The sequence below is a fragment of the Channa argus genome, unplaced genomic scaffold, assembly GCF_033026475.1.
Source record: "Channa argus isolate prfri unplaced genomic scaffold, Channa argus male v1.0 Contig145, whole genome shotgun sequence".
NCBI classification, from domain to species: domain Eukaryota; kingdom Metazoa; phylum Chordata; class Actinopteri; order Anabantiformes; family Channidae; genus Channa; species Channa argus.
The window spans coordinates 43382-56000 of NW_027125364.1; the positions used below are offsets into that span (position 1 = coordinate 43382).

Sequence of the window (12619 nt, forward strand, 5' to 3'; positions counted from 1 at the left end):
AATAAACAAAATAAGCCATTTCCCACAGAAAGTGCTAGCTAGCCTGATAGAAATAAACAAACCAAAAGACAGTCGCTAACCCTAACTCCCTAATGTGAAAACAGTCCAAAGAAAATGGCAGTTCACCCCTACAGATTTAATACCATTTACAAAATATACAATTTATAAACAAAACCACGGCACAAAACCTAACAATTCAAAAATGCTAAATAAGGTTTGGAAACCAAGAACAGCAAACAGGTGCTGATGCCAGAAAGAGCCTCGCTAGCTGTTGGGAACCGTACTTTTAAAACTCCAGGAAGTGTAGGATGGACCAATCAGCTTCCTGTACTTCCCCCAAATCCGGCCAATCAGGCAGGGCACCTATAAGAACAACAAAATAAAAACAACACATATGGCCAGGACCGTAACATGGTCTACTAGTAATGAAGCACGATGGTTGACAAACCAATAAAGTAGCAAAACAGCAATGAAAGAACAAAATTTGATGAAAATATAGAACAATTTCTATGAATAAATAGGCAGTAACACCAGCTTGTGCTGCCCGTAAACCCAAGCAAAAAAGCTTACAGCACCTGGTATTCCCAGGCGGTCTTCCTACCAAGTACTAACCAGGCCCGGCTCTATTTGGCTGCCGAGATCGGACGAGATCGGGCGCTTAGAGAGCGGTGTGGCCGTAAGCTGCATTTGACATCATCAACAGCTCTTAAAAACGCTAGAGAAGCAGAATGCATGAAACTTGCTAAGAAGAAGATAAATGTGTCAAAGTACAAAGTACTATAACTGTACTGGTCTGTTACGCCCCTGTCTAGGGGGTCAGGGTGCAACATACAAAGATAAATTAGCATGTTCCCTCTCCGATCCCCAAACCAAAATCCAGGATCGACATGTTCCAACAGAATGATATTTATTTTAAACGAAAGAAAGTGTCAAACAAAACATGACACTACAACTCAGGGCGAACCAAGGCCAACATAATAAACAAAATAAGCCATTTCCCACAGAAAGTGCTAGCTAGCCTGATAGAAATAAACAAACCAAAAGACAGTCGCTAACCCTAACTCCCTAATGTGAAAACAAGAGAAAACAATCAAAAGAAAATGGCAGTCCACCCCTACAGATTTAATACTATTTACAAAATATACAATTTATAAACAAAACCACGGCACAAAACCTAACAATTCAAAAATGCTAAATAAGGTTTGGAAAGCAAGAACAGAAAACAGGTGCTGCTGCCAGAAAGAGCCTCGCTAGCTGTTGGGAACCGTACTTTTAAAACTCCAGGAAGTGTAGGATGGACCAATCAGCTTCCTGTACTGCCCCCCAATCCGGCCAATCAGGCAGGGCACCTATAAGAACAAGAAAATAATGACAACACATATGGCCCGGACCGTAACATGGTCTATTAGTAATGAAGCACGATGGTTGACAAACCAATAAAGTAGCAAAACAGCAATGAAAGAACAAAATTTGATGAAAATATAGAACAATTTCTATGAATAAATAGGCAGTAACACCAGCTTGTGCTGCCCGTAAACCCAAGCAAAAAAGCTTACAGCACCTGGTATTCCCAGGCGGTCTTCCTACCAAGTACTAACCAGGCCCGGCTCTATTTGGCTGCCGAGATCGGACGAGATCGGGCGCTTATTTTTTTTTTTATCTTTTTATTATCAAAAATACACTTTACAAAATAAAAATTAACTATATACAGAGAAACATAAAGAAAAAGAGTAAATTCATTCGTCTTTTTAACAGTAAATCAAACAAATTAAAGCAAAGCAAGCCTCTTCCCCTTTTTTCCACATATTTGTATGCACATATATACATGTATACATACATATATATACATACACACATATATATACATATATACATACACCTACATACACACATACATTCTTAAATATATACGCCCATATACTACAAGGTTAAATAAATTCACCCAAAATCGAAGTGCAATCTACCCTCCCCATCCAGCTCACATAAATCATTCCTTGCCCCCCACCTAGCTATAAACTCATCCTCATCCACTGAAAACAGAATTCTCATGTAATGTGTCACCATATTTTGAAAAAAACCCACCCTGTTTGTCCTTTTCCCCCCATACAAAGCATAATTTCTACCAACATACAACACATGACGTGCTACACTCAATAAAAAATTGATTAAACCAACATTACATCTTTTATCACCTTTTTGTTTCCCAAAGCACCACACCCAGTCCCATGCTTCCCCTTCTAACTTAGGCAGTTTACACTTATTGATTAACAACGTTTTAACCCAGTCCCTGAAATCCCGTGTGACTGTACAGTATAGCATAAAGTGGTTAAAATCTTCATCTTCCACCCTACAGACCGGACAGGTTCTCGCATACGTGCTTTTACTTATCTGGTGAAGGACGACAGAAACCAGCACCCTTCTGTGACGCAGCAGGAAGTTTGAGTTTGCTATTGCAGGGGGAAGCCACTTACTGTGTATATTTGTCCAAATTTCAGAGACGGGACGGGTAAGAAAGAGATGAGACCATGCAGTGTTTGCTGTAGGTTCTTGGAATATTTTGTTAATTAAAACCCTATACCAAAATTTTGATTGTAAATCTTGCAGTTTTCTGTTTTTGACGTCACAGGTCAGAGCAAAATCCAGCTCGTCGTCCTCCACCCGATCCTCATTCACTTCCGACAACCACTCTTTCCACTCTTGCGGCATTCGCTCTAATAAATCATCACAAAATCGCACAACTCTAGCCTTTTTTATATTAAACCCTTTCATCCTAATTTTACTAAATACCGCAAGAGGGCTAGGAGCCCCTGTCTGGTCTAAAACATCTTTAATCTGATGTAGCGCCTCAGTCAAGAAGCCCCGACCGGCCTTACATCCCTCTCGGCCGCTGAGGCAGGGGTTCCCAAAGATGGGCTGGTTTAACACACTTTGTTTTGATGTAATTACACACTCCAACTGGGGCAGGATTTCCACCCATGCCTCAGCCGCCTCCTGGAAGAGTGGACATGTTCCCACAATAGGCCGGCCGAGTGTGACGCTACATAGATTGTAAAAGCCGCACATACCTCTTTTCAGTACATCATCATACAAATAATCCTCCCATATGTTTTTAGTTTTCTGGCTCAGCATTTTCTTAAACAGTTTTATTCTTAATGACTTCAATTTCGCTTTTAAATTACACAGTTTGAGTCCCCCCTTTTTGTACGGCCCGACCAGTGTCTTATGTGCAATTTTCATTGCTCTCCCCTTCCATAGAAAATCCTCAATAGCGCTGCTCAGGCGTACCAGTACATCACTCGGCAGGTGACAAACCTGCATGGTGTAGACAAGTCTCGGCACAATTACTGCATTTATTACAGTGATTTTCCCTTTTAAACCTAATCCCCTCATTCTCCACAGTGCGAGCCTTGATCTACACCCCGCAACCTGCTCTTCCCAGGATCTACGACTGCTGTCTTCTGGTTGTGAGCCCAAATATACACCAAGTACTTTAACCTCAGGCCCGCCCCTTTTAAAATGCTGGCCTTCCTCCCCAAGAACAGTACCAGGCCCCAGGATCAAACTCGATTTGTCCTTATTTACCCGTGCTCCCGCAGCTTGCTCATATGCATCTAGATGTTGCAAAACCCTTCGCAAACTATCCCCATCCCTGACCATGATGTTAATATCATCCGCATATTGTGCTATTTTGAAATCAGTTCCTCTGGGCGACGTGATCCCAATTATTTGAGAGTCAGATATAATTGACTGTGCTAGAGGTTCTGCCACTATTGCATAGAGCATAGCTGATAGGGGGCACCCCTGTCTCACTGATCTTTCTAAGGGGACGGGATCTGTCACGAAGCCATTGCACTTCACGACACTAGTAGCTCGGCTGTACAGTAACTTCATCCACCCTCGAAAAGTTGGGCCGAACCCAAAAACCCCCAGACACTCGAAGAGAAAATCGTGACTCACTCTGTCAAATGCCTTCTCTAGATCTACATTAAGGTATATACCTCCTGTAGCCATTAAATTCTCCAATGAGAATTTTGTTGACAAAATGCAGTCAGCGATATCCCTCCCCAGAATGCTGTAAGTCTGGGTAGGCCCAACTATCGAGCCAATCACTCCCTTAAGCCTGAACCCTAGCACCTTAGCGAGGATCTTATAGTCAGTATTGAGCAGACTAATTGGCCTATAATTTGCCAGGTCATCTCTGGCGCCTTTGTTTTTATAAACTAGAGTGATCACACCCCTTAAAAAAGACTCCGCGCACCTGTTCTCCTCCTGCATGGCAGAGTATAGCCTGCAGAGGACGGGGGCCAGTATGTTGCTGAAATGTTGGTAAAACTCAGCTGAGAGACCATCCACACCCGGGCTTTTAGATGTATTAAGGTTTCCAATCGCTGCTCTCACTTCTTCAATCTGAATGTCACCATCACACAGAGCCGCATCCTCGTGACTGAGGGAGCAGCCAATTTTTCCTAATACTGTGTCCATTTGTGCTTTTTTAATATGTTGTTTGCTAAACAAATTAGCGTAGTAGTCTTGTATTGCTTGTAAAATATCCACTATATCAGTATGTGTGTTTCCATCAAGGTCTTTTATTTCTGGTATGTATGTTTTTGCCTGTTTCCTTTTTTCCAAACCTAGAAAAAAAGCAGTACAGCGCTCCCCTTTCAACATGTGTTGTGCTTTACTGCGGATCATTGCGCCTCTGCATTTTCTCTCATCTAACCGTCTCAGCTGCTCCCTCAATCCAAGATAGACATCCAAGGGACGGTCACACTCAGCCTCAATAAGCTCAAGCTCCTCTTTTAGATGATGTCTCAGCTCAGCCTCCTCTGTCTTTTCCCTCAGCCTCTTCTCTCTGCTCAGAGCGATACAACGCTTTTTAATTTTAAATTTGGTGCGCTCCCACCACTCAATGATATCCACGACATAATCACTCTCATCACATAGAGCAGAGAGAAAAGACTTCATTTTATCTTTAAAAACTTGATCTTCAAGGAGGGAAGTGTTAAAACACCACAGGCCCCCATTCCTTTGCATACCACCCTCCCCTAGAGTCACCTTTAAACAGGCATGATCACTCCAGGAACAAAAACAATATTTACACTCATTTAATTCTTGCACCAAACTCGACGCCAACAAACACAGGTCAATCCTGGATTGCTTTAGCCTGCCCAATACCACTTGCCTGCGCGAATACGCCCGGGTGCCGGGGTTCAGCACTCTCCACGCATCTATCAAATCACACTCATCCATCCATACAAAAACAGCCGATCTACTAATGTCTTGTTTAAATGTATTATTAACTCCTACGTCCGCCTTAGTCAGAGCAACATTCCAATCTCCTATCACTACCGAGCGATCATCTGTCCACCTTTTGCAGCGCTCAAAGAAACCTCTCCTTTCAGGTTCACTGTTCGGACCGTACAAATTCAGAATTCTATATTTTTTATTATAATGTATTATATCAATAACAATTAGTCTACCCTGTCCATCCTTAAAAATCTCCACAATACTCTCACACACACCCGGCTTTACAAAAATTGCCACTCCAGCAGTTTTGTCAGAGGAGAGGGAGTAAAAGAGCTCCCCTCTCCAAAAAGATTTTATAGTGTCTATTTTGTCCATGGACCACCTACATTCCTGGACACACAAGATGTCGCATGCCATTTCTCCACAGAGTTGCTCTATTTTCCCAATATTTGTTAACCCGTTTAAATTTTGCGATTGAAGCAGCATTATCAAGTAAACACCGATTAAAAAGGTCATTTCCTAAGCTGTTTTTTCCCTTTGCCTCTATTCCCTCCCTCACTCCTCCCTGATTTCTCTTGCTGTGGACGTTTTCTAACCTGCTTTATCTGCTGAACATCCATCTCCGAATCTGACTCTATACTGTCAGCCTGGGGAGCCAGCAGGGCAGCATCCGAGTCTTCCTCTCTAGGGGCGGGTGGTATTCCATTATGAGAGGGGACCTTCTGTGAAGCGAGCCAAGATGGGCTCAGCCAACCCCCTTCAGGGTGACCCGCCCTATCCCCGCTCCACTCTGCCAGCACTTGATCCATACTAGATCCCAACACATCCTCTCTTTCACTCCCATGTTCCTCCCGCACAGGCAGGTCACCGCCCTGCGTCTCCAACACCACCTCATCCTCCTGTTCACTCTCGCTGCCCATATTCAGCTCTGGCTCCTCTACAGGTCTAACCTCACTCCTGTCATCCTCGGAGATGGATTCCCTGCTACCCTCCCCATTCCCTTCATCTATATTTTTACATTGACATTCCTCTGTGGAGCTATGACATTCCATACATCTGTGCATCCTGGCATCACACTCACGTGCATAATGTCCCTGTTTATTACATTTAAAACAGGTGAAATCCGGACAGTCCCTCACGATGTGTCCCGGCTGTAAGCACATCCGACAAACTTTCACTTGATTATTGTGAATTACTCTAAAATACTCCGGACCATTAGCTGTCATGAATTTCGCTGAGTAGGGCAGTGACTGCACAGTTTCATTAAACTTTACCTTCATATATCTTGTACCGTCCGCCACATCAGTCCCGGGCCACATCCTCCTTTTAATAGGCGAGATCGCTCTCACTCCCCACACGTCCAGTTTTTCCATAATTTCCTCGTCCGTTATATACGCCGGCAAATTCAAAAAAGACACCACCAGTTCATCAATTGCTAATGTTTTTACCATTACCACCGCTTTACCAACTTTAAATCCATCCAGTAGCCTTTTCTTTCCAGCTTCACTTTTTACCGTCACCTCATATTTATTCGATCCGGTCTCACGCAGCGCAACTATGCCTCCACACACATCACGTATTGCTCGTAACAGTTCCATTGTTTTCACCTTCTCTTCACCAACCACCTCTGCCAATACAGTCAAATCTTTTTCGTACCTTTTTTCTCTCATTGTCTCCCGTCTTCCGCTCATCTCCGTCTGCATCCTCGCCCGTTCCTCCTGATGTTTTCCATCCACACAAATGCCATCAATCTCCAACCTATTCTGCCACTGCTCTCCGACCAAATCCACTCCTTTCCCCGTCCTCTTTGCTGAAGTAATCCTCTGCATTGACAAGCCCGGAACTTGCCCGCCATTTCTCTTCTCTCCCTGCTCCACGGCCTGGCGTTTGCTTCCTCCCGCTCCGTTCTCTATTTCGGCTGGCATTGCCGTTTCCCCCCGACATCTCATGGTAGGAGCCACAATTTTCACAGCGTCCTCCGTCAATTTACCTCGTCTTTCTCCGCCATTCTCCATTTTACGTAGCTTGGCGAATCGAGTAACACTCGGCAAAAAAACAAATCCAAAATAAAATAAAAAAGAAAAAGGCAAAATGAAAGCGCCCCCGAACGGAGCAAATCCGCCGGGGGGATTAGTAACATAAACGAAATCGAAATCTCTATCTATTTAGTTAAATTACGACAAAAAACACAAGCAAACTGAAAAAGCCCGCCAAAACAGGCTCATGCGCGGGTCCGTCACTGCTCGCTCTAGAGAGAAACCACACCTCTGTCTGCAACCAGGTTTGGGAACCAAAAACAGCAAACAGGTGCTGCTGCCAGAAAGAGCCTACAAATAGGCAGTAACACCAGCTTGTGCTGCCCGTAAACCCAAGCAAAGAAGCTTACAGCACGTGGTATTCCCAGGCGGTCTTCCTACCAAGTACTAACCAGGCCCGGCTCTATTTGGCTGCCGAGATCGGACGAGATCGGGCGCTTAGAGAGCGGTGTGGCCGTAAGCTGCATTTGACATCATCAACAGCTCTTAAAAACGCTGGAAAAGCAGAATGCATGACACTTGCTAAGAAGAAGATAAATGTGGCAAAGTACAAAGTACTATAACTGTACTGGTCTGTTACGCCCCTGTCTAGGGGGTCAGGGTGCAACATACAAAGATAAATTAGCATGTTCCCTCTCCGATCCCCAAACCAAAATCCAGGATCGAGATGTTCCAACAGAATGATATTTATTTTAAACGAAAGAAAGTGTCAAATAAAACATGACACTACAACTCAGGGTGAACCAAGGCCAACATAATAAACAAAATAATCCATTTCCCACAGAAAGTGCTAGCTAGCTTGATAGAAATAAACAAACCAAAAGACAGTCGCTAACCCTAACTCCCTAATGTGAAAACAGTCCAAAGAAAATGGCAGTTCCCCCCTACAGATTTAATACTATTTACAAAATATACAATTTATAAACAAAACCACGGCACAAAACCTAACAATTCAAAAATGCTAAATAAGGTTTGGAAACCAAGAACAGCAAACAGGTGCTGATGCCAGAAAGAGCCTCGCTAGCTGTTGGGAACCGTACTTTTAAAACTCCAGGAAGTGTAGGATGGACCAATCAGCTTCCTGTACTGCCCCCCAATCCGGCCAATCAGGCAGGGCACCTATAAGAACAACAAAATAAAAACAACACATATGGCCAGGACCGTAACATGGTCTACTAGTAATGAAGCACGATGGTTGGCAAACCAATAAAGTAGCAAAACAGCAATGAAAGAAAAAAATTTGATGAAAATATAGAACAATTTCTATGAATAAATAGGCAGTAACACCAGCTTGTGCTGCCCGTAAACCCAAGCAAAAAAGCTTACAGCACCTGGTATTCCCAGGCAGTCTTCCTACCAAGTACTAACCAGGCCCGACTCTATTTGGCTGCCGAGATCGGACGGGATCGGGCGCTTAGAGAGCGGTGTGGCCGTAAGCTGCATTTGACATCATCAACAGCTCTTAAAAACGCTAGAGAAGCAGAATGCATGACACTTGCTAAGAAGAAGATAAATGTGGCAAAGTACAAAGTACTATAACTGTACTGGTCTGTTACGCCCCTGTCTAGGGGGTCAGGGTGAAACATACAAAGATAAATTAGCATGTTCCCTCTCCGATCCCCAAACCAAAATCCAGGATCGAGATGTTCCAACAGAATGATATTTATTTTAAACGAAAGAAAGTGTCAAACAAAACATGACACTACAACTCAGGGCGAACCAAGGCCAATAATAAACAAAATAAGCCATTTCCCACAGAAAGTGCTAGCTAGCCTGATAGAAATAAACAAACCAAAAGACAGTCGCTAACCCTAACTCCCTAATGTGAAAACAAGAGAAAACAATCAAAAGAAAATGGCAGTCCACCCCTACAGATTTAATACTATTTACAAAATATACAATTTATAAACAAAACCACGGCACAAAACCTAACAATTCAAAAATGCTAAATAAGGTTTGGAAAGCAAGAACAGCAAACAGGTGCTGCTGCCAGAAAGAGCCTCGCTAGCTGTTGGGAACCGTACTTTTAAAACTCCAGCAAGTGTAGGATGGACCAATCAGCTTCCTGTACTTCCCCCAAATCCGGCCAATCAGGCAGGGCACCTATAAGAACAACAAAATAAAAACAACACATATGGCCAGAACCGTAACATGGTCTACTAGTAATGAAGCACGATGGTTGACAAACCAATAAAGTAGCAAAACAGCAATGAAAGAACAAAATTTGATGAAAATATAGAACAATTTCTATGAATAAATAGGCAGTAACACCAGCTTGTGCTGCCCGTAAACCCAAGCAAAAAAGCTTACAGCACCTGGTATTCCCAGGCGGTCTTCCTACCAAGTACTAACCAGGCCCGGCTCCATTTGGCTGCCGAGATCGGACGAGATCGGGCGCTTAGAGAGCAGTGTGGCCGTAAGCTGCATTTGACATCATCAACAGCTCTTAAAAACGCTGGAGAAGCAGAATGCATGACACTTGCTAAGAAGAAGATAAATGTGGCAAAGTACAAAGTACTATAACTGTACTGGTCTGTTACGCCCCTGTCTAGGGGGTCAGGGTGCAACATACAAAGACAAATTAGCATGTTCCCTCTCCGATCCCCAAACCAAAATCCAGGATCGAAATGTTCCAACAGAATGATATTTATTTTAAACGAAAGAAAGTGTCAAACAAAACATGACACTACAACTCAGGGCGAACCAAAACCAACATAATAAACAAAATAAGCCATTTCCCACAGAAAGTGCTAGCTAGCCTGATAGAAATAAACAAACCAAAAGACAGTCGCTAACCCTAACTCCCTAATGTGAAAACAAGAGAAAACAATCAAAAGAAAATGGCTGTTCACCCCTACAGATTTAATACTATTTACAAAATATACAATTTATAAACAAAACCACGGCACAAAACCTAACAATTCAAAAATGCTAAATAAGGTTTGGAAAGCAAGAACAGCAAACAGGTGCTGCTGCCAGAAAGAGCCTCGCTAGCTGTTGGGAACCGTACTTTTAAAACTCCAGGAAGTGTAGGATGGACCAATCAGCTTCCTGTACTTCCCCCAAATCCGGCCAATCAGGCAGGGCACCTATAAGAACAACAAAATAAAAACAACACATATGGCCAGGACCGTAACATGGTCTACTAGTAATGAAGCACGATGGTTGACAAACCAATAAAGTAGCAAAACAGCAATGAGAGAACAAAATTTGATGAAAATATAGAACAATTTCTATGAATAAATAGGCAGTAACACCAGCTTGTGCTGCCCGTAAACCCAAGCAAAAAAGCTTACAGCACCTGGTATTCCCAGGCGGTCTTCCTACCAAGTACTAACCAGGCCCGGCTCTATTTGGCTACCGAGATCGGACGAGATCGGCCGCTTAGAGAGCGGTGTGGCCGTAAGCTGCATTTGACATCATCAACAGCTCTTAAAAACGCTGGAGAAGCAGAATGCATGACACTTGCTAAGAAGAAGATAAATGTGGCAAAGTACAAAGTACTATAACTGTACTGGTCTGTTACGCCCCTGTCTAGGGGGTCAGGGTGCAACATACAAAGACAAATTAGCATGTTCCCTCTCCGATCCCCAAACCAAAATCCAGGATCGAGATGTTCCAACAGAATGATATTTATTTTAAACGAAAGAAAGTGTCAAACAAAACATGACACTACAACTCAGGGTGAACCAAGGCCAACATAATAAACAAAATAAGCCATTTCCCACAGAAAGTGCTAGCTAGCCTGATAGAAATAAACAAACCAAACGACAGTCGCTAACCCCAACTCCCTAATGTGAAAACAGTCCAAAGAAAATGGCTGTTCACCCCTACAGATTTAATACTATTTACAAAATATACAATTTATAAACAAAACCACGGCACAAAACCTAACAATTCAAAAATGCTAAATAAGGTTTGGAAACCAAGAACAGCAAACAGGTGTTGCTGCCAGAAAGAGCCTTGCTAGCTGTTGGGAACCGTACTTTTAAAACTCCAGGAAGTGTAGGATGGACCAATCAGCTTCCTGTACTGCCCCCCAATCCGGCCAATCAGGCAGGGCACCTATAAGAACAACAAAATAAAAACAACACATATGGCCAGGACCGTAACATGGTCTACTAGTAATGAAGCACGATGGTTGAAAAACCAATAAAGTAGCAAAACAGCAATGAAAGAACAAAATTTGATGAAAATATAGAACAATTTCTATCAATAAATAGGCAGTAACACCAGCTTGTGCTGCCCGTAAACCCAAGCAAAAAAGCTTACAGCACCTGGTATTCCCACGCGGTCTTCCTACCAAGTACTAACCAGGCCCGGCTCTATTTGGCTGCCGAGATCGGACGAGATCGGGCGCTTAGAGAGCGGTGTGGCCGTAAGCTGCATTTGACATCATCAACAGCTCTTAAAAACGTTGGAGAAGCAGAATGCATGAAACTTGCTAAGAAGAAGATAAATGTGGCAAAGTACAAAGTACTATAACTGTACTGGTCTGTTACGCCCCTGTCCAGGGGGTCAGGGTGAAACATACAAAGATAAATTAGCATGTTCCCTCTCCGATCCCCAAACCAAAATCCAGGATCGAGATGTTCCAACAGAATGATATTTATTTTAAACGAAAGAAAGTGTCAAACAAAACATGACAGTACAACTCAGGGCGAACCAAGGCCAACATAATAAACAAAATAAGCCATTTCCCACAGAAAGTGCTAGCTAGCCTGATAGAAATAAACAAACCAAAAGACAGTCGCTAACCCTAACTCCCTAATGTGAAAACAAGAGAAAACAATCAAAAGAAAATGGCTGTTCACCCCTACAGATTTAATACTATTTACAAAATATACAATTTATAAACAAAACCACGGCACAAAACCTAACAATTCAAAAATGCTAAATAAGGTTTGGAAACCAAGAACAGCAAACAGGTGCTGATGCCAGAAAGAGCCTCGCTAGCTGTTGGGAACCGTACTTTTAAAACTCCAGGAAGTGTAGGATGGACCAATCAGCTTCCTGTACTGCCCCTCAATCCGGCCAATCAGGAAGGGCACCTATAAGAACGAGAAAATAAAAACAACACATATGGCCAGGACCGTAACATGGTCTACTAGTAATGAAGCACGATGGTTGAAAAACCAATAAAGTAGCAAAACAGCAATGAAAGAACAAAATTTGATGAAAATATAGAAAAATTTCTATGAATAAAAAGGCAGTAACACCAGCTTGTGCTGCCCGTAAACCCAAGCAAAAAAGCTTACAGCACCTGGTATTCCCAGGCGGTCTTCCTACCAAGTACTAACCAGGCCCGGCTCTATTTGGCTGCCGAGATCGGACGA

At 42.9% G+C, this 12619-nt stretch overlaps 6 pseudogenes; all 6 read right to left on the reverse strand.

Moving 5' to 3' along the window:
• Positions 1 to 563: 563 nt before the first annotated feature.
• On the reverse strand, positions 564 to 682 carry LOC137122166 (5S ribosomal RNA; annotated as a pseudogene).
• Positions 683 to 7626: 6944 nt separating this feature from the next.
• Positions 7627 to 7745, reverse strand: LOC137122157 (5S ribosomal RNA; annotated as a pseudogene).
• Positions 7746 to 8602: 857 nt separating this feature from the next.
• LOC137122167 (5S ribosomal RNA) lies at positions 8603 to 8721 on the reverse strand (annotated as a pseudogene).
• An 865-nt stretch (positions 8722 to 9586) lies between these two features.
• Positions 9587 to 9705, reverse strand: LOC137122155 (5S ribosomal RNA; annotated as a pseudogene).
• Positions 9706 to 10572: 867 nt separating this feature from the next.
• On the reverse strand, positions 10573 to 10691 carry LOC137122156 (5S ribosomal RNA; annotated as a pseudogene).
• An 857-nt stretch (positions 10692 to 11548) lies between these two features.
• LOC137122153 (5S ribosomal RNA) lies at positions 11549 to 11667 on the reverse strand (annotated as a pseudogene).
• Positions 11668 to 12619: the final 952 nt, after the last annotated feature.